We start from the raw sequence: 22,696 nt of genomic DNA on the forward strand, positions 1-22,696 counted from the left end.
TTTCCCCTTTCATACTTGTTAGCATTTGTCTTACATATTGCGGTGCTCCTATATTGGGTGCATATATATTTATAATTGTTATATCTTCTTCTTGGATTGTTCCTTTGTTCATTATGTAGTGGCCTTCTTTGTCTCTTTTCACAGCCTTTGTTTTAAAGTCTATTTTATTGGATATGAATATTGCCACTCCTGCTTTCTTTTGGTCTCTATTTGCGTGGTATATCTTTTTCCAGCCCTTCCCTTTCAGTCTGTATGTGTCCCTTGTTTTGAGGTGGGTCTCTTGTAAGCAGCATATAGAGGGGTCTTGTTTTTGTATCCATTCAGTCAGTCTTTGTCTTTGGTTGGGGCGTTCAACCCATTTACGTTTAAGGTAATTATTGATAAGTATGATCCCGTTACCATTTACTTTATTGTTTTGGGTTCGGGTTTATACACCCTTTCGTGTTTCCTGTCTAGAGAATATCCTTTAGAATTTGTTGGAGAGCTGGTTTGGTGGTGCTGAATTCTCTCAGCTTTTGCTTGTCTGTAAAGCTTTTGATTTCTCCTTCATATTTGAATGAGATCCTTGCTGGGTACAGTAATCTGGGCTGTAGGTTATTGTCTTTCATCACTTTAAGTATGTCTTGCCATTCCCTCCTGGCCTGAAGAGTTTCTATCGAAAGATCAGCTGTTATCCTTATGGGAATCCCCTTGTGTGTTATTTGTTGTTTTTCCCTTGCTGCTTTTAATATTTGTTCTTTGTGTTTGATCTTTGTTAATTTGATTAATATGTGTCTTGGGGTGTTTCGCCTTGGGTTGATCCTATTTGGAACTCTCTGTGTTTCTTGGACTTGGGTGATTATTTCCTTCCCCATTTTAGGGAAGTTTTCAACTATTATCTCCTCAAGGATTTTCTCATGATCTTTCTTTCTGTCTTCTTCTTCTGGGACTCCTATAATTCGAATGTTGGAGTGATTCATATTGTCCTGGAGGTCTCTGAGATTGTCCTCTTTTCTTTTAATTCGTTTTTCTTGTTTCCTCTCTGATTCATTTATTTCTACCATTCTATATTCTATTTCACTAATCCTATCTTCTGCCTCCGTTATTCTACTAATTGTTGCCTCCAGAGTGTTTCTGATCTCATTTATTGCGTGATTCATTATATTTTGACTCTTTTTTATTTCTTCTAGGTCCTTGTTAAACCTTTCTTGCATCTTCTCAATCTTTGTCTCTAGCCTATTTATCTGTGATTCCATTTTGATTTCAAGATTTTGGCTCATTTTCACTATCAATATTCGGAATTCCTTCTCCGGTAGATTCCCTACTTCTTCCTCTTTTGTTTGGTTTGGTGGGAAACTCTCCGGTTCCTTTACCTGCTGTGTATTCCTCTGTCTCTTCATCTTGGTTATATTGCTGCGTTTGGGGTGGCCTTTTTATATTCTGGTAATTTGTGGAGTTCTCTTTATTATGGAGCTTCCTCACTTTGGGTGGGGTTCTATCAGTGGCTTGTCAAGGTTTCCTGGTTAGGGAGGCTTCTGTTGGAGTTTTGGTGGGTGGAGCTGGGTTTCTTCTCTCTGGAGTGCAGTGGAGTAACCCGTAATGGGTTATGAGACATCAAAGGTTTTGGGATAGTTTTGAGCTGCCTGTATATTGAAGCTCAGGGGAGTGTTCCTGTGTTGCTGGAGAATTTGTGTGGTATGTCTTGTTTTGGAACTTGTTGGCCCTTGGGTGGAGCTTGGTTTCGGTGTAGGTATGAAGGCATTTGATGAGCTCCTATTGCTTAATGTTCCCTGAATTCAAGAGTTCTCTAATGTTTTCAGGCTTTGGATTTAAGCCTCCTGCTTCTGGTTTTCAGTTTTATTTTTACAGTAGCCTCTAGACTTCTCCATCTATACAGCACCGATGATAAAACATCTAGGTTAAAGATGAAAAGTTTCTCCACATTGAGGGACACTCAGAGAGGTTCACTCGGTTATAAGGAGAAGAGAAGATGGAGGAGGTAGTTAGAGGTAACTGGAATGAGATGCGGTGAGATCAAAAGAGAAGAGAGCAAGCTAGCCAGTAGTCACTTCCTTATGTGCGCTCTATAGTCTGGACCGCTCAGAGGTATTTACAGAGTTATACGGGGAAGAGGAGAGGGAGGAAGTAGACAGAGGTGACCAGGAGGATCAGAGAGAGAAATGAGTAGAAGAGAGACAAATCCTGCCAGTAACCTGTTCCTTAGGTGTTCCCCACCGTCTGGAACACACAGAGATTCACAGAGTTGGATAGAGGAGAGATGGGGGAGAAAAGAGACAGAGGCCACCTGGTGGAGAAAAAGGAGAGTCCAGAGGAGGAGAGAGTGGTCAAGCCAGTAATCTCGCTCTCAGGTAAACTGGGGTAGTGAAGTTTGGGTTTTTAAATGTACAAAATTGGCAATAAACACCTAAGAGCAAAGATTAAAAATCTAGAGTAGAGGTTGGATTTTCAAAGATACAATATTAAAGAGAAGCAGAAGGAAAAAGGAAGAAAGAGAAAAAAAGAAAGAAAATGAATTATTAAAAAAACAAACAAACAGACAGACAAACAATCAAAAAAAACCCAAAAAACATCAACAACCATCCAAAGACTATATATGGTGTTTGCCTTAAAAAAAAAAGTCTTTTAAAAAAATAGTAATAATAGGTTAGAGAAATAAAAATTAGAGGAGCAATAGAAGACTTAACAATTAAAAAAACAGTTAGAAAAAAAAAGCAAAAAAAAACCGGAATGATTTTAAAAATATTAAAAATATATATCTGTCCCTTTCTGGTGTTATGGGCCATGTGGGATCACTTCCAAGGTGGTTCCCTCTGTTTAACTTCTTCTGTTTGCTGGTTTTTTAGGCTCACTAGTTCAGTCGCGCTGTGGGGAGGGGGGATGCTGCAAACAAATAGCACTGTCCTGTGTACACAGTATCTCTGCCCCGCTTGACCTGTCCTTTCTTGCGGCGCACAAACCGCTCTGGTTCTAGGATGCTCAGCCGGGAACCGTCTGGGGCCTGCCCTAGGCTGCATGCACTTCCCCGGTCCAAGCCGCTCAGGTTCGGCGCTCAGGCAGCCCTCAGAGGCACAGATTCGGCTGGGACTGCGCTTTGTGCCCTTCCCAGGTCCGAGTAGCTCAGGAGTTTGGCGAGCGCGATCGCCACGGCTTGTCACCTTTTCTGCCGCTGCTGCTCAGCTTTCTGGGTGGACCGCTGGCGCACCCCGTGAGGCAGACTGTGACTGTCCAGCACCCCCAGAAGTCTTAGCAAAGGAGCCTGCTTGCAGTTAGGTAAGTAAAGTCTCTCCGGGTCTGCAATTGCCCCTTTCCAGACCTTACGGCTCTGGCTGCCTGTCCCCGGCGGGGGATGGTCTGCAGTCGGCTTTTTCCGTTCCGTCCTTTGTTCTGTGCTCGGTCCTGGCGGTGTCTTATGTTCGAGCTTTTCGCGTGGTAGCTATCCCACAGTCTGATTTGCTAGCCCAAGTTAGTTTGTTCTGGTTGCGCATGGGGCGTTCCTGCCCGATTCTTACAAAGCTCTGCAGCCCGCGCCTCCCGCGCGTCCCTGCCCTGCCCCCACTTCCCAATGGCGGATGCAGGCGTCTGTGCTGCTTTTCCGCTGGGGGAGTTACTGTTGGGCTTGTAATCTGTTGGTTTTAATTATTTATCTATTTTTCCTTCCTGTTATGTTGCCCTCTGTGTTTCCAAGGCTGTTATGTTTCCTCTGTGTTTTCCTGCCACAGACTCGGCAGGGAGAGTGTTTCCTGGTGTTTGGAAACCTGTCTTCTTCAAATTCCCTTCCCGGGATGGGCTTCCCTTCCCGGGATGAAGCTCCCTCCCCACCTCCTTTGTCTCCTTTTTCGTCTTTTATATTTTATCCTACGTGTTTTTGAAGACAATGGTCTGCTTTTCTGGTTGCCTGATGTCCTCTGCCAGCCTACAGAAGTTGTTTTGTGAAGTTTGCTCAGCGTTGAAATGTTCTTTTGAGGAATTTGTGAGGGAGAAAGTGGTCTTCCCGTCCTATTCCTCCGCCATCTTTCCTTCCTCCTCTCTGCCCTAATTTTTAAGATTTCTTTCCTTCTACTGACTCTGGGGTTCTCTATTTCTTCCTTTTCTAGTTGCTCTAGGTGCTTTAGAGTTAGGTTATTTATTTGACTTTTTTCTTGTTTCTTGAGGTATGCCTGTATTGCTATGAACTTTCCCCTTAGCACTGCTTTTATAGTGTCCCACAGGTTTTGGGTTGTTGTGTTTTAATTTTCATTTCTTTCTATGCATATTTTGATTTCATTTTTGATTTCTTCTGTGATTTGTTGGTTATTCAGAAGCGTGTTGTTCAGCCTCCATATGTTGGAATTTTTAATAGTTTTTCTCCTGTAATTGAGATCTAATCTTAATGCATTATAGTCAGAAAAGATGCTTGGAATGATTTCAATTTTTTGAATTTATCAAGGTTAGATTTATGGCCCAGGATGTGATCTATCGTAGAGAAGGTTCCATGTGCACTTGAGAAAAAGGTGAAATTCATTGTTTTGCAGTGAAATGTCCTATAGATATCAATTAGGTCTAACTGGTCTATTGTATCATTTAAAGTTTGTGTTTCTTTGTTAATTTTCTGTTTAGTCGATCTGTCCATAGGTGTGAGTGGGGTATTTAAGTCTCCCACTATTATTGTGTTACTGTTAATTTCCTCTTTCATACTTGTTAGCATTTGTCTTACATATTGCGGTGCTCCTATGTTGGGTGTATATATATTTATAATTGTTATATCTTCTTCTTGGATTGATCCTTTGATCATTATGTAGTGGCCTTCTTTGTCTCTTTTCACAGCCTTTGTTTTAAAGTCTATTTTATCGGATATGAGTATTGCTACTCCTGCTTTCTTCTTTGAGCTCTGCGTAGTTTAGAAGGATGTATATAATTTGTCTGAGCACCTAGTCTTAGTTGTGGCATACAGGATGTTTAGTTGCAGCATGTAGGATCTCTTTAGTTGCAGCATGCAAATCCTTAGTTGCGGCATATGAAATCTAGTTCCCTGACCGGGGATGACACCCAGGCCCCTGCATTGGGAGCTTGGAGTCTTAGCCACTGTACAACCAGGAAAATCCTCTGAAGGATATTAATTTTAAAACATGCAAGGGATTTTCTAATTATCATCATTAATCAACTTACAGCTGAATAGCATTTTGGTCAGGGAATATACTCCTATTTCATTGTCTTGAAATTTTCGGAAGACTTGCTTTATGGTCAACATGTGGTCTTTTTTGGTAAACATCATTAGCATTGAAAAGACTGTGTATCTTGCAGTTGTGGAGTTGAATGAGATAGAATGCATAAATATATATTGCTACGTGTGTTCACTGTACTTTTCAAATCTCTCATGTCTTTGCAAATTTTTATGTATGTGTTGTATCATTCACTGAGAGAAGTGTTCTGAAATCTCCCGCTATGATGGTGGAGTAATATATATGTCCCTGCAACTGTGCCAAGGTTTACGTCATATACTGAAACCACATTATTCAGTGAAAACAGACTCATAATTGTATTATTTTCCTGGTGAATTTGAGTAATTTATGATTTTTAAGTTAATAATTATAACATTTACATAAGTAAATGTCTTTTTGCCTCAGAGGCCAAAGTTTTGATAGAAATCAAGCTACACCAGCTTGTTTTGATCAATATTTTTCAGGTACATATTTTACCAATTCATAATATTAATTTTCTGTATGCTTGTATTTGAAGTAGCGTATACCGTGAAGCATACATTGTCTTCTTTTCCATCTTCTGCCTAATGCTTTCCACTTCCTCCTCCTCCTTCTTCCTTCAGCTTGTTAATCTTTGTTGCTTTTTTTCCCTTGACTGGAGTATTTACCTTTAATGAGATTATTGTTATACTTAATTTTATATCTACCATGTTACTATCTTCTATTCTAATATAAACATTTCTCTAGGCTCATTTATCTCTTACATTTTGTCTTCTCTTTGATTAATTTCACTTTCTTTCTGTTTCCCAATTCTATCACCTTGATAGTTATTCAGTATTTATTATTCTTTTAGTGATTACACAGTTCAGTTCAGTTCAGTTCAGTGGCCTACTCGTGTCTGACTCTTTGCAACCCATGGACTGCAGCATGCCAGGCTTCCCTATCCATCACCAACTCCCAGAGCTTGCTCAAAGTCATGTCCATCGAGTCAGTGATGGACATGAGGAAATCAGTCCTGAATATTCATTGGAAGGACTGATGCTGAAGCTGAACCTCCAATACTTTGGCCACCTGATGCGAAGAACTGTCTCATTTGAAAAGATCCTGATGCTGGGAACATCTCCTCCTACCTTCAATCTTTCCCAGCATCAGGATCTTTTCAAATGAGTCAGTTCTTTGCATCAGGTGGCCAAAGTATTGGAGGTTCAGCTTCAGCATCAGTCCTTCCAATGAATATTCAGGACTGACTTCCTTTAGGATTGACTGGTTGGATCTTCTTGCAGTCCAAGGGACTCTCAAGAGTCTTCTTCAAAAGCATCGAATCTCTGGTGCTCAGCCTTCCTTATGGGTCCAACTCTCACATCTATACATGACTACTGGAAAAACCATAGATTTGACTAGATGGATCTTTGTGGGCAAACTAATGTCTCTGCTTTATAATATGCTCTCTAGGTTGGTCATAGCTTTTCTTCCATGGAGCAAGTGTCTTTTAACCTAATGGCTACAGTCACCATCTGCAATGATTTTTGGACCCCAAGAAAATAAAGTCTATCACTGTTTCCATTGTTTCCTCATCTGTTTGCCATGAAGTGATGCTAAAGTTGAAACTTCAGTACTTTGGCCACCTCATGTGAAGAGTTGACTCATTGGAAAAGACTCTGATGCTGGGAGGGATTGGGGGTAGGAGGAGAAGGGGACAACAGAGGATGAGATGGCTGGATGGCATCACTGACTCGATGGATGTGAGTCTGAGTGAACTCCGGGCATTGCTGATGGACAGGGAGGCCTGGCGTGCTGCGATTCATGGGGTCGCAAAGAGCTGGACATGACTGAGTGACTGAACTGAACTGAACTGATCTTCGTTTTCTGAATGTTGAGTTTTAAGCCAGCAGTCACTCTCCTTTTTCACTTTCATCAAAAGACTCTTTAGTTCCTCTTCACTTTCTGCCATAAAGATGGTATCATATGCATATCTGAGGTTATTGATGTTTCTCTGTGCAGTCTTGACTCCAGCTTGTGCTTCAACCAGCCTGGAATTTTGCAGGATGTACTCTGCATATAAGTTAAATAAGCAGGGTGACAATTTACAGCCTTGACATATTCCTTTCCCAATTTGGAACTAGTCTGTTGTTCCATGTTCGGTTCTAACTATAGCATCTTGACCTGCATATAGGTTTCTCAGGAGGCAGGTAAGGTGGTCTGGTATTCCCATCTCTTTGGGAATTTTCCACTGTTTGTTGTGATACACACAGTCAAAGGCTTTAGAGTAGTCAATAAAGCAGAAATAAATGTTTTTCTGGGATTCTCTTGCTTTTTCTATGATCCAACATGCTGGCAATTTGATCTCTAGTTTCTCTGCCTTTTCTAAAACCAGCTTGAACATCTATCTGGAAGTCCATGGTTCACGTATTGTTGAAGCCTAGCTTGGAGAATTTTGAGCATTACTTTACTAGCATGTGAGATGAGTGCAATTGTGCAGTAGTTTGAGCATTCTTTGGCATTGCCTTTCTTTGGGATTGGAATAAAACTGACCTTTTCCAGTCTTGTGGCCACTGCCGAGTTTTCCAAATTTGCTGGCATATTGACTGCAGCACTTTCACAGCATCATCTTTTAGGATTTGAAATAGCTCAACTGGAATTCCATCACCTCCACTAGCTTTGTTCTTAGTGATGCTTCCTAAGGCCCACTTGACTTCACATTCCAGGATGTCTGGCTCTAGGTGGGTGATCACACCATCATGGTTATCTGGATCATGAAGATCTTTTTTACATAGTTCTTCTGTGTATTCTTGCCACCTCTTCTTAATATCTTCTGCTTCTGTTAGGTCCATAGAGTTTCTATCCTTTATTGTGCCTATCTTTGCATGAAATGTTCACTTAGTGTTTCAAATTTTCTTGAAGAGATCTCTAGTCTTTCTCATTCTATTTTTTTGCTCTGTTTCTTTGCACTGATCGCTTAGGAAGGCTTTCTTATCTCTCCTTGCTATTCTTTGTAACTCTGCATTTAGAAGGGTATATCTTTCCTTTTCTCCTTTGCCTTTAGCTTCTCTTCTTTGCTCAGCTATTTGTAAGCCCTCCTCAGACAGCCATTTTACCCTTTTGTATTTCTTTTTCTTATGGGTGGTTTTGATCACTGCCTCCTGTACCATGTCATAAACCTCTGTCCATAGTTCTTCTGGCACTCTGTCTATAAGAACTAATCCCTTGAATCTATATGTCACTTCCACTGTATAATTGTAAGGGATTTGATTTCGGTTATATGTGAATGGTCTAGTATTTTCCCTACTTTCTTCAATTTAAGTTTGAATTTGGCAATGAGGATTTCATGATCTGAGCCACAGTCAGCTCATGGTCTTGTTTTTGCTGACTGTATAGAGAGTCCCCATCTTTGGCTGCAAGGAATATAATCAATCTGATTTCAGCATTGACTATCTGGTGATGGGATGTATAGAGTCATCTCTTGTGTTGTTGGAAGAGGGTGTTTGTTATGACCAATGCATTCTCTTGGCAGAGCTGTTAGCCTTTGCCCTGCTTCATTTTATACTCCAAGGCCAAACTTGCCTGTTAATCCAGGTATCTCTTGAATTTCTACTTTTGCATTCCAATCCCCTATGATGAAAAGGACACCTTTTTTTCCGTGTTAGTTCTAGAAGGTCTTGTATGTGTTCATAAAACCGTTCAACCTCAGGTTCTCATCATTAGTGATTGGAGCATAGACTTGGATTACTGTGATATCGAAATGTTTGCCTTAGAAAGGAACAGAGATCATTCTGTTGCCCCCAGGGTCAGGGACACTGAATACAACAGTGCTGGCATAAGCCCTTTAGAAGGAGGCCACCATTACCACCATTAACCCTACCATAGTTGGGCCTCAGGCCAAACAACAGGGTGGGAACACAGCCCCGAACAAGACCCAGATTCCCCCGCAGCCAATCCCTCCCATCAGGAAGCTTCTACAAGCCTCTTAATCCTTATCGATCAGAGGGCAAACAGAATGAAAATCACAGTCACAGAAAACTAACCAAACTGATCAAATGATTCACAGACTTGTCTAACACAGTGAAACTATGAGCCATGCCATGTAGGGCTACCCAAGATGGATGGGCCGTCATCGAGAGTTCTGATAAATGTGGCCCACTGGAGAAGGGAATGGCAAACCACTTTAACATTCTTGCCTTGAGAACCCCATGAACAGTATGAAAAGGCAAAAAAATGCAACACTGAAAGATGAACTCCCCAGGTCTGTAGGTGCCCAATATGCTACTGGAGAAGAGGGGAGAAATAACTCCAGAAAGAATGAAGAGATAGAGCGAAAGCAAAAACAACACCTAGTTGTGGATGTGACTAGTAATGGGAGTAAAATTCAATGCTGTAAAGAACAAGGAGATCCAACCAGTCCATTCTGAAGCTGAGCACTGAAGAATTGATGCTTTTGAACTGTGGTGTTGGAGAAGACTCTTGAGAGTCCCTGGGACTGCAAGGAGATCCAACCAGTCCTTTCTGAAGGAGATCAGCCCTGGGATTTCTTTGGAAGGAATGATGCTAAAGCTGAAGCTCCAGTACTTTGGCCACCTCATGCGAAGAGTTGACTCATTGGAAAAGACTCTGATGCTGGGAGGGATTGGGGGCAGGAGGAGAAGGGGACGACAGAGGATGAGATGGCTGGATGGCATCACTGACTAGATGGACGTGAGTCTGAGTGAACTCCGGGAGTTGGTGATGGACAGGGAGGCCTGGCGTGCTGCGATTCATGGGATCGCAAAGAGTCGGACACGACTGAGCGACTGAACTAAACTGAAAGAACAATATTGCATAGGAACCTGGAATGTTAGGTCTATGAATCAAGGTATAAATTTGAAGTGATCAAACAGGAGATGGCAATAGTGAACATGGACATTTTAGGAATCAGTGATCTAAAATGAATTGGAATAGGCAAATTTAATTTGGATGACCATTATATCTACTACTGTGGGCAAGAATCCCTTAGAAGGAATGAAGTAGCCCTCATAGTCAACAAAGGAGTCTGAAATGCAGTATTTGGGTGCAATCTCAAAAATGACAGAATGATCTCTGTTTATTTCCAAAACAAACCATTCAGTGTCAACAGTAATCCAAGTCTAGAGGTTACTGGGAGACTACAACTTGAAATCTTAACTCTTCAAAATCTGAAATAAATTGGTCTCTTTTTCTCATCCCCAAAATTTGTGCATATGTTAGAACACTTGGTCCATATTTACCCTTTCCTTACTTTAATATTGCTGCTTTCATGACTTTTAATCCCTCACAGATATAAATACACAAACACATATGGTTTTAACTTCAAGAGATAATTATTTTTAGTATAAGTTTATAAAACCAGTATCATTTATATATGCCCACATATTTGCCTTCTACTTCATATTCATTGCTTCCATGTCTTTTGGTTGGCTCAGAGGTCACTCTTTCTCTTCATTCATTGAAAGTGTGGAGTCTTTACCACTGGACCACCAGGAAAGTCCCATGACTGTACCTTTGCAGTAATTTACAAAGTTAGCCAATATGAGCATTCCAAATATGTAGTTCTCTTTCTGTGTTATTTGGACTATTCCAATCCTTTGTATGTCAGTAAAAGTTGTAGAATTATCTTGTTGCTTTCTAATCATTTGACATGCTCTGTATCAATAGATCAACTGTGGGATAATTTGCTTCTTAACACTATTGATTCTGAAAATTCAAACACATGCTCCAATTATTTACTTAGCTGTGAATTTCTCTCAGCAATTCTTACTGTGTATCATTTTGTACTCCATTCACATTTTGTTAATTTCACCTGTAAGTGGTTCATGTTTTGCATGTTATAATTTCATTTAAAATTCTACTTGTTTCTCCATTAAATAACTATAATTGATTTCTTTGATTGTGTTAGGACATATTTTAATATTTTACATATAATTTGTATATTTGTTCTGTGTAATTTCACTTGGAAGCTATTTTAGATATTATTTTACTTATTTATTTTTAATTGAAGGATAATTGCTTAACAGAATTTTGTGGTTTTCTGTCAAACATCAATGAGAATCGGCCATAGGGACACCCATGTTCCCTCCCACACAAATCTCCTTTCCATCTCCCTTCCCATCCCACTCTTCTAGATGTCAAAGAGCTCCTGTTTGAGTTCCCTAAGTCATCTAGAAAATTCCCATTGGCTGTCTATTTTACATACAGTATGTCTGTATCCACGTTACTCTCTCCATGCATCTCACTGTCTCCCTCCTCCCCTCCCTGCGTATCTATAGGCCTGTTATTTATGTCTGTTTCTCCATTGCTGCTCTGAAAATAAATTCATCAGATAACTGTAACTCATTTTTGTCTGCTGACCTCATATTTTGAAAAGTTGCTTATCTTAGTGGTAGTAATTCTAGACAGTTTTTAAAAAGCTAGTTAAAGATTTTCCATGCACTGATTATTTCCTCTATGAATAAAAACAGTTTTACTCCTCCATTTTCACTTTGTATACTTTCAAGTATATTTTTAAAATCTTGTCTTAATGCCCTACTTAGGACTGCCAGTCCAGGGCCAATCAGGAGTGATGAGAGATCTTAGGGGGAAAGTCCTTAGCTTTTTAACTGTGAAGTGTGTTCTTGGTGACATTTATCAGGTTAGGGTCTCTCTCCTGTTTCCAGTTTCCAGAGAATTCTTAATCTGGGCAGATTATTGGAAAAGTGAAAGTGTTAGTCGCTCAGTCATGTCCAACTCTTTGCTGCCACATGGACTGTAGCCCACCAGGCTCCTCTGTCCATGGAATTTTCTAGGCAAGAATACTGGACTGGGTTACCAGGCGATTCTCCGGGGTATCTTCCCCACCCAGGGATTGAACCCAGCTCTCCTGCATTGCAGGTAGATTTCTTACCATCTGAGCCCGAGTAGAATGTTACATTCTGTTAAGTGCTTTTTCTGAATTATATTAGTATTCTCCTGCAGCTATAATGAATTACCACATGCTTGGCTTAGCACAAGACAGTTTTGTTATCTTACCATTCTGGAGGTCAGAAGTGTGAAATGGGTTTTAACAGGGCCAAAGACAGTGTGTCCACAGTGTTCTGTTCCTCTGAGACTACTAGGGAAGAATCTGTCCCATGCCTTTCCTATGTTAGAGGCCACCTCTACTCCTTGGATCCTGCCCCTTTCTCCATGTTCAAAGGCAGCAGCCTAGCATCTTCCAGCTTCTCACCCCTCTGACCTCTGCTTCTGACATCGCATCTCCTACTCTTCAGTCTCATTTTCCTGCCACCCCTTATAAATAAGACCTTTGTGATTACATTGGTCCACCAAGATCATCCAGGATAATCTCCACACCTCAAGATCCTCAACTCTATTGTATTTTCTCTATGACTTCTTTGTTTTCCATTTCATTGCTATCTTTATTGTTTCCTTCTACTTCCTCTCAGATTAATTTTGACTTCTTTTGGTGGCATCTCAGTCTTGCAGTTCCTTGATGTTAGCCCTTTCCTCTTTCTAAATATAATCACGCAAAGAGCAAATTTCTCTCTAGCCAAGGCTTTAACTTAATCACACCAAAGTTGATATGTTGTGTTTACATTTCCCTTTAGTTGATAATACTTTCAAATTTCCGTAGTGTCTCTTTGATGGTGTGTTATTTTGAAATCTTTGTTAAATTACAAAGTCTGGGGATTCTCTAGAAATCTTCTTGCTATGAATTTCTTGATTTATTCCACTGTGCCCCAGAGGACATCCTCTACATGACTTTAATCCTTCTTAATTGATGGCGTATTGTTTTCTAATCCTATGAGAGGCTCTTTCTTGGTGCATGTCCCACGTGCCTTTGAAGAGGATGTGTTTTCTGCTGCTATTGAGAGGACTGTGCTATAATTAGGTCTAAGTAGTTGAGAATGTTGTTAAAGTTCTCTTTATAACTGCTGGCCTTCTGCCTACTTACTATATAGAAATCTCAGAAACAATGTTTGAATGTTCCAAATGTTAAATGCATTTGTCTATCTAGATCTCCTTTAAGTTCAGTCTGTTTTCCCTTTATGTAATTGAAAGTTCAATTGTCCAGTGCATTGAGGACTGTTGTGTTTTCCTGAGTAATTAGCCCTTTTCCCCCCATTATTAAATATGCTTGTTTATCACTGACTAATACTCCTGATCCAACAATCGACCTTATCCTTTATCATACCTTCTCATTTTGTCTTAGAATTTACCTTCACATATGGCCTATTGTCTCCAACCCTTTTCCATTTAACCTGCCTCTGTCTCTAAACTAACATGAGTTTCTATTTAACAACAAATTATGGAATCTTGCACCTATTCTATCTAGAAATCTCCACCTTTTCCTTGGAAAGTTCAGGGTGTTTACATATAGTTTAAGAAGAAATAGTATTGGCTTTGAATCCGTCATCTTATTTCAAGTCAATTTCTTTCCCTCTTTTCTTCCTTTCCTTCATGCCTCCTTTTCTTTCTTTCTCTTTCTTCTATATTTCTCTTCTTTCTTTCCATATTTCCTCAAGGTGTCCCTTTTTCCCTTTCACCCAATTCCCTTGCCATCTTCTGTACTGCTGATGTAGTTCTCAGCATTCCATTTTAATGTACATATTATTACTTATTCCTTTTGTTTTATATGTAAGTGGTTCCTGTAGAGAATATACCATATGTATTTAAAGTTTGACTTTTCACTTTCAAAGAATAAGATTCTTTACCCCCACCAACACCTTTATTTTTATAATCCTGTCCATTTGCTTTTGTTTCCATACAATTCTTAAAACGTACATTATATCCCAGATAATGCATTGTTATTGCTCTTGGAAACATTCAGTTACCTCAGTCTTTTAGAAACCATTCCCCTCCCAGTCCCCCACATATTTACCATTTGTATAGATGTTTGCTCCTTTGTGTTGATCTGTGCTCATATTTGACGTGGTTTTCATTTATCCGAAATAAATGCATTCAGTATTTTCTATTGTGCAGGCCACTGCTGGAGAATTATGAAAGCTTTTGTTCGCTTGCTCGTTTGAAGGACTGTTTATCATTATTTCTTTACCTTTATTTTAAAATTAATGTTTGGTGGCATCATCATCTTCTGGACATCCAATTTTAGGAATTTCAGCACTTCTGAAGCTTCTTGTAACCACCACCACAATCAGTATACAGAACATTTCTGCAACCCCCAAGACGTCCCCAGAGCTATCCTTTTGCAGCCATGCTCTACTCCCACGCTGAACCAAGGCACCGCCAATTTGCTGTCTGTGACAATGCACATTTGTCTTTTCAAGACCATCCTACGTATCAAGCCATTTAAAAGTAACTTGAGGCTGGCTTCTATCACTCAGCATAATGTTACTGAGTTTCATCCACATTGTTGACTGTATCAATAGTTCTTTCTTTTCTAGGGCTGAATAGTATTCAATAATATGAAAATGAGGACTTCCCTGGTGGCTCAGACGGTAAAGCAGTAAAGCGTCTGTCTACAATGCGGGAGACCTGGGCTCGATCCCTGGGTCGGGAAGATGCCCTGGAGAAGGAAATGGCAATCCACTCCAGTACTATTGCCTGGAAAATCCCATGGACAGAGGAGCCTGGTAGGCTACAGTCTATGGGGTCGCAAAGAGTCAGATACGACTGAGCGACTTCACTTTCCTTCCCAAAATGAAGATGATGCACTTTGCCAAAGGACATTTGTTTGGGTTGTTGCTCTGTTTTGTTGATTATGAACACAGCTATTGCTATAACATTCCTGAACAGGTTTTTGTGTGAACTCACGTTAAACTTCCCAAGGGGAAATACTTTGGGGTGAAGTGGTTGGTCACGTGGCTAAGCATGAGTTCAACTTCATAAGAAGCAATAAGTCTCTTTCCACAGTGCCTGTGCCACCCTGCATTCCCACCAGTAACCTGTGGCCAGTCCACTCGCTGCCCATCCTTAGCATCATTTGGTATTGTCTGATGTTTTCTTGCTTGTTTGTTTCTTTGCTTGCTTCTTTGTTCATTTTGCTTAGTTTTGTTGTGTTTTGGCAATTTTAAGATAGGAAGACTGGTATTTCACCTCAGTTTTAATTTGCACTTGCCTGAGAGCCTGGGAAGTTGAACATACGTTCGTTCCTGTGCTCAGTCGCCCCTATGTATTCTTTTCACTGAAGTATCTCTTCAAGTATTTTTTCCACTATTTTCTTTCTGTTGACTTTTGACAGTTCTTTATATGTTCTGGATACAAGACCTTTGTTGGCTATGTAATTTTAAAATACATTCTCCCAGCCTGCGATTTGTCTTCTCAAACTCCTGACATTATCTTTCGCAGAGCAAGGGGGTATTTTTTGGGAGTCATAGCTAAAACACTGTTGCCAAACTCAGGGCTGAAGATTTTGTGTCATTTTCTTTTAAATGTCTTACAGTTTCATGCTCCTGGTTTATGTCTAAGATTCGTTTTTAGCGGGTTTTAGGATAAGCTATGAGACTCTCTTTCAGATGGACATCCCATTCTTCACACACATATTCTGATAAGACAATACTTTCTTCATTCAATCGCTTTTGCAACTTTGTCCAGAACGAATTGGCTATATTTGAAGAAGCTAGTTCTGAGGTCTTCCCTCTGGTTTCTTTATTTGTGGGTCTATTGCTTCACCATTGTCACACTGACTTTTGTTTACTGTAGTTTTATAAGGATTATTATTATTATTTTTTTGCTTGGAGACCCCTTTATAAGATTTTTTATTAATTGTTATTGGAGGATGGTTGTTTTACAATTTTTGTGTTAGGGTTTGCTGTATAGCAAAGGGAATCTGTCATATGTATATACATATCCCCTCTTGTTTTTGGATTTTCTTCACACTTATGCCACCAGAGAGAATTAAGTAGAGTTCCCTGTGTGATATAGTAGGTTCTCATTAGTTGTCTATCTTATGCAGTGTAGAGTACATGTGTTAACCCCAATCTTCCAATCATCCCTTTGGATATCTATATGTTTGTTCTCTGCCTCTGTGTCTCTATTTCTGCTTTGCAAATAAGTTCATCTGGGTCATGTCTCTAGATTCCACATATAAGTGATAGTTTAAGATAATCTGTTTTTCTCTTTCTGACTTTCTTCACTCAGTACGACAGTCTCTAGGTCCATCCACGTCTCTGAAAGTGGCCCAGTTATGTTCATTTTTATGGCTGAGTAATACTTCACTGTATATATGGATCACATCTTCTCTACCCATTCCTCCGTCGATAGACATTTAGGTTGCTATTGTAAATATTGTGGGCAAGGAACACTGGGTGCATGGATCTTTCTGAATCATGGTTTCCTTGGGCGGTATATGCCCAGGAATGGGATTGCTGCGTCTCATAGTAGTTCTACTTTTAGTTTTTAAGGAACATCCCTATTGTTCTCCATGTGGCTACACCAATTTACATTCCCATCAACAGGGTAGGAGAGTGTCCTTTTCTCCCCAGCACGACAACGTTTATCATTGGTAGGTTTCTAGATGTTGGCCATTCTGACCAGTGTGAAGCGATACCTGATTGCTGTTTTGAAGGGCTTTCCTGGTGGCACAGTGGTAAAGAATCCGTCCGCCAATGCATGAGACAGGGATTTGACCCCTGGGTTGGGAAGCTCCCCTGGAGAAGGAACAGGCAGTGTACTGTGGCATGCTTGCCTGGGAAATCCTGTGGATAGAGGAGCCTGGTGGGCTATAGTGTGGGGTCACATGGGGTCACAGTGTGAGACATGACTGAGTGATTGAGCAACAACAGATATTTTGATAATGGTCATTCTGGTATGAGGTGATACACCCATTGTTGCTTTGATTTGTGTTTCTTTACTAATTAGTGAAGTTCAGCATCTCTTCCTGTGTTTGTTGACCATCTGTATGTCTTCTTTGGAGAAATGTTTGCTTAGGTATTTGGCCCATTTTTTGGATTGGGTTGTTTCTCGTTTTTTATATTGAGCTGCTCGAGCTGTTTGTATATTTTAAAGATGACTCTCTTGTCGGTTGCTACGTTTACACATATTTTCTCCCGTTCTGTGGGTTGTCTCTGTCTTGTTTATGGTTGCCTTTGCCTTTTGATTTAATTAGGTCCCATTTGTTCATTTTCGTTTTTGTTTTCATTACTCTAGGCGATGGGTCATAAAAGACCTTCCTGTGATATGTCAGAGAGTGTTCTGTCTATGTTTCCTTCTAAGAGTCTTTTTATAATTTACTTGAAAAGATATTGCTTTTGTTTTTTCACTGCCACAGTTGTGGCATGTGGGAACTTAGCTGTGGAATGTGAGATCTAGTTCCCTTACCAGGGAACAAACCCTGGTCCACTCCAATGGGAGCATGGAGTCTCAGCCCATGGACCGCTAGGGAAGTCTCTCCTCCAAGAGTTTATAGTGTCTGAGCTTACATTTAAGTCTTTAATCCATTTTGAGTTTATTTTTGTGTATGGTTGTAGGAAGTGTTCTAATTTCGTTTTTTAATTAATTAATCTTTTATTGAAGGATGATTGCTTTACAGAATTTTGCTGTTTTCACATGTAGCTGTCCAGTTATCCGAGCACCACTTATTAAAGCGGCTGTCTTTTCTCCATTGTGTATTTTCACCTCTCTGTCATAGATTAGGTGGCCATAGGTGCGTGGGTTTATCTCTGGGCTTTCTATCCTGTTCCATTGATCTTTATTTCTATTTAAGTGACAGTACCAGACTTTCTTGATAACTGTCGCTTTGTAGTGTAGTCTGAAGTCAGGAAGGTTGATTCCTCTAGCTCTATTTTTCCTTTCTAAAGATTCTGTTGGCTATTTGGGGTCTTTCATGTTTTTGTGCAAATGTAAAATTTTTTCTTCTAATCTGTGAAAAATATCATTGGTAATTTGATAGGGATTTCATTGAATCAGTAACTTGCTTTGGGTTATATAGTCATTTTCACAATATTGATTCTTCCAGTCCAAGAACATAGTGTGAGTGTGTGTGTGTGAGTGTGTGTGTGTGAGTGTGTGTGTGTGTGTGTGTGTGTGTGTATGAAAAAAAGTGAAGTCACTCAGTCACGTCTGACTCTTTGCGACCCCATGGACTGTATCCTTCCAGGCTTCTCTGTCCATGGCATTTTCCAGGCAAGAATACTGGAGTGGATTGCCATTTCCTTCTCCAGGAGATCTTCCCGACCCAGGGATTGAACTCAGGTCTCCCGCGTTGTAGGCAGACGTTTTATCATCTGACTATATCACTCCATCTGATTGTGTCTTCTTTGGCTTCTTTCATCGGTGTGTTATAGTTTTAATGAGCACAGGTCTTTTGACTTTTTAGGCAGGTTTATTCCTAGGTATCTTATTCTTTCTGTTGCAGTGGTAAATGAGATTGTATTCCTGATCTGTATTTCTCATCTTTCATTGTTAATGTGTAGGAATGCAAGCAATTTCTGTGTGGGTTACTACGTTTTAAATGAGATAATAATATGACTCCTCCCATGTTATTCTTCCTTTTACAATGCTTGGGTTAGTTTAGTTTCTTTTGCTTTTTTCATAAGCTTTAGAATCAACTTGTCTACACCTGCTAAACTTGCTGCCAGGGTTTTTATTAGACTTGCATTAAATCTATAGATAAGTTGAGGGAGAACATTCATCTTTTCCGTGGTAAACATGCCAATCCATGATCGTGGCGCATTCTTCCATTTACTTAGGCTGTTTTCAATTTCTTTGTTTACTGTTTTGTGGTTTACGGCATGCAGATACTGTTTGTCATTTGTTAGATTCACGACACAGAATCGCCGGTATTTGTGAGTGGTACATGGTAGCACTCTCTTCAGTTCAGTTTCCAACACTTCTTCGCTAGGATATAGAAATGTGGTTGATTTTGTTCTAATCTTGTATCTTGCACTCTAGGTAAATTCACTGACTAGTTCTGGGAGATTGTGTTATATCTGTGTCATTTCAACAGAGATAATCAGCTTGTGAATTGGAACAATGTTAATTTAGTCTGCTGATTTGAGCCACAGCATGGATGAATTTCCAAAGCGTTGAGGCAGAGGGGAAAGCAGGCAGAGCGAGAAGATTACATGTTGCACACTGATGTGTATTACAGGCTCTAGTGAAGAGCATTCTAACCTATAAGCGAAATAGAAAGGAGATCAGCAGTTGCCTAAGGCTGCACGTGGATGGTAGGGATTCACTGGGAGGGAGCAGAAGGGAACTTTATGAGGTGATGGACATGTTCTCTTCTTGATTGAGGTGCTAGTTACATGGTAGACTTATCAAAGGCCTTGGACCTGTACACTTAAATGGACACATATTTTTGCTGGACAATGAAACCCCAGGACAACTGATGAAGGGAATCTTTTGAGTATTAGTTTAATTTGGAGGCATTCGGGTTGCAAGTAAGCAACATCCAAACCGTGGACCTCTGATAATGACAATCTTCAGGGCTTTATCAGTCACGCAATGTTCTCTTTGTGGGCAGCAAGCAGGGGACTCTCGCCAGGCTCTGCAGTCTTCTGAAACCCGCCCACACACAGAAGAGCACAGTGTACTTTGGGCAAGAATGTGAAGCTACAGCTGAGGTTGGACACCATTTCCTGGGAACACGCTTCTGCACTGATTCTTGCCCTTGCTGCCCTCGTCCCTCCTGCAGTCCGAACCTTGGGCCTGGGGCCCATTTCCTCCCCCGTGTAGGGGAAAGAAGGAAGAGGAGATTTGCCAGGGTGGCCTGATTCTAAGACTCTTCCTCTGCCTCCCCACTCTGGGTGCCAGGACACCACAGTGTCTTGAGAGCTTCAGAGAGAAGCTAATTTGTAGATGTTGCCTTCCTGAAAGGTACATGATTGTCAGGATCTCAGCTCGCTCAAATTCCTGGCTAAAAGCGGTGTACTGCTCATAGTGAAGCTTCATCTTCCAATGTCTTCCGTCCTTGCTTTCAGAAGGCTCACTTTCACCTAGAGCTGATCTCTCATGCCTCCTCCATCCAGGTGGCCTCAAGTAGCCTCAAGCTTTCAGTTGAGTTCAGCTCAGGCACTCACTCGTGTCCGACTCTTTGAGACCCCATGGACTGCAGCACACCAGGCCTCCCTGTCCATTACCAACTTCCGGAGTTTACTCAAACTCATGTCCGTTGAGTGGACATGATGGTGATGGTGTCCATTCACCCATCTCATCCTCCATCGTCCCCTTCTCCTCCTGCTTTCAGTCTTTCCCAGCGTCGGAGTCTTTTCAAATGAGTCAGCTCTTCACATCAGGTGGCCAAATGATTGGAGTTTCAGCTTCAGCATTAGTCCTTCCAACGAATATTCAGGACTGATTTCCTTTAGGATGGACTGGTTGGATCTCCTTGCAGCGCAAGGGACTCTCAAGAGTCTTCTCCAAAACCGCAGTTCAAAAGCTCATTTCTCTTGCGCTCAGCTTTCTTTATAGTCCAACTCTCACATCCAAACGTGACTACTGGAAAAACCATAGCCTTGACTACACGGACCTTTGTTGGCAAAGTAATCTCTCTGCTTTTTAATACACTGTCTGGGTTGGTCATAACTTCTCTTCCAAGGAGTAAGCATCTTTTGAATTCATGGCTGCAGGAGGAGGAGGAGGAGCATCTCATCAGCTCTTAGCATCATCTGCAGTGGTTTTGGAGCCCCCCCAAAATAAAGTCTGTCACTGTTTCCACTGTTTCCCCATCTATTTCCCTTGAAGTGATGGGACCGGATGCCAGGATCTTCGTTTTCTGAATGTTGAGCTTTAAGCCAACTTTTTCACTCTCCTCTTTCACTTTCATCAAGAGGCTCTTTAGTTCTTCTTTGCTTTCTGCCATAAGGGTGGTGTCATCTCCATATCTGAGGTTATTGATATTTCCTCCTGGCAATCTTGATTCCAGCTTGTGCTTCCTCCAGCCCAGCGTTTCCATGATGTACTCTGCATATAAGTTAAATAAGCAGGGTGACAATATACACACCTTGATGTACTCCTTTCCCTATTTGGAAACAGTCTGTTGTTCCATGTCCAGTTCTAACTGTTGCTTCCTGACCTGTATACAGATTTCTCAAGAGGCAGGTCAGGTGGTCTGGTATGCCCACCTCTTTAAGGATTTTCCACAGTTTGTGGTGATCCACACAATCAAAGCCTTTGGCATAGTCAATAAAGCAGAAATAGATGATTTTCTGGAAGTCCTCTTGCTTTTTCGATAAACCAACGGATGTATCCCTCCTGTTTTCCAGGGGCCTCGTACAAATGAAGACTTCTCTGGACAGTGTACGGGAGTTCATTTGCTCCACACTCTCATCAGCTCTGAGCATCCACTGATTTTTCCATTTTCGACTTTCGTGTGTTCATGGGGAATGTTCACCCCTTTTCACTTCTCGAAATTTGTAATCCCTGGAAAGTCAACGGTCTCAAAATAAATTGAATGTGTTTGCCTAACCCCACACTAGGGCGACTGGCCTGGAAAGGGACTGCTGTGTCCCCCTCGGGTGTGAGAGTCCATTTCTGACCAGGATGTTGAAGTGTTGGCCTCTCCAGGCCACAGGAGTGAGGATGTGCCAGGAGGTTGGTGGGCAGTGGCAGGCCTCAAAAGCCTAGGGTGACCCTCAGGGGCAGGGAGGCCATGAGGGGTGGGGTTCTGGCTCAGTGAAGGGATTTGGAAAGCTGTATATGTTTCCTGAGTGATCAGGAGAGGGGGTGTTTGCAGAGAGGAGTGAGAGGTGGGGGTGTCACCTCACGGCACTGTGAATCCCTCCAAGGCAGTGGCAACAGACTGCAGTGGTCAGAGCACACATTTGGGCTCAAAGCATCCTGGGTTCCAGTCCCAGCACTGCCACTTCCTGGCTGTGGGACTCAGGGCAAGTGTCTTCCCTCTCAAGAGCCTCAGGGTCCTCATCCATGGAATGTGCCTGGTCATCTGCTCCCTTGAGGCTATCTGGTGATTGACATCAAGGCCAAGCGAGCCATTGCATGCGAATCATCAGGAACTGGACGCAGGGGAATCGATCGGTGAATGCTTGTCCATCAGCAAGTGTCTGAGGAGTCAGAGGGCACAGGCCCGGGCTGGGGAGAAATCTGCGGGAGCTGCCAAGGTGCACGTACACCTCAGCCAAGGCCCTGGTGCATAGTAGGGCCTCAGAAAACACTGGCTGAGACCTGTTGTGGCTTTTGTGGTGGGGGACCCCGTGGAACGGCTGAGGCTGGGGGTGGGAGGGAGGCCTGCCTTGGTCTCACGTGTGCCCTGGGGTTGAAGGTCGGCCACCTCTGCGGTGCCAAGCGTCAGTTTCTGGGGGACTCAGGGTCTGTCCCCGATCCCTGGGACCCGCCTTCCGCTTTGCTCCTGAGGCTGCCTCTCTGCTCACTTCCTCACTCCCCACCCAGCTCTCAGCACACCCGCTGCACGGTGTGGAGGGGCAGGAGCCAGGTGAAGATATCCATGGGGAAGGGGTTGGAAGGAGAGAGAGGTGCAAGCCTTGAGGCCCGGAGGGTGGTGACTTCCCCAGCATCCTGCCTCTGAGAGCTGCTCTCGCCTGCTTTCCAGATGAGCTGCCTTATCTCAGGTGCCTGCGGTGCACAGTGCTCCAGCTCACACCTATGGCTTGTGGTGA

General features: G+C 41.8%; 1 long non-coding RNA gene across 1 annotated transcript; it reads left to right on the forward strand.

Annotated features, from left to right (window-relative positions):
- The first annotated feature begins 2,939 nt into the window (after window positions 1–2,939).
- Window positions 2,940–21,537, forward strand: LOC114111520 (uncharacterized). Its single transcript, XR_006058335.2, has 2 exons — window positions 2,940–3,270; window positions 21,326–21,537. It is a non-coding gene; the product is annotated as an uncharacterized LOC114111520 (long non-coding RNA).
- The last annotated feature ends 1,159 nt before the right edge of the window (window positions 21,538–22,696 follow it).

This window comes from Ovis aries, chromosome X, assembly GCF_016772045.2.
Source record: "Ovis aries strain OAR_USU_Benz2616 breed Rambouillet chromosome X, ARS-UI_Ramb_v3.0, whole genome shotgun sequence".
Lineage (NCBI taxonomy): Eukaryota > Metazoa > Chordata > Mammalia > Artiodactyla > Bovidae > Ovis > Ovis aries.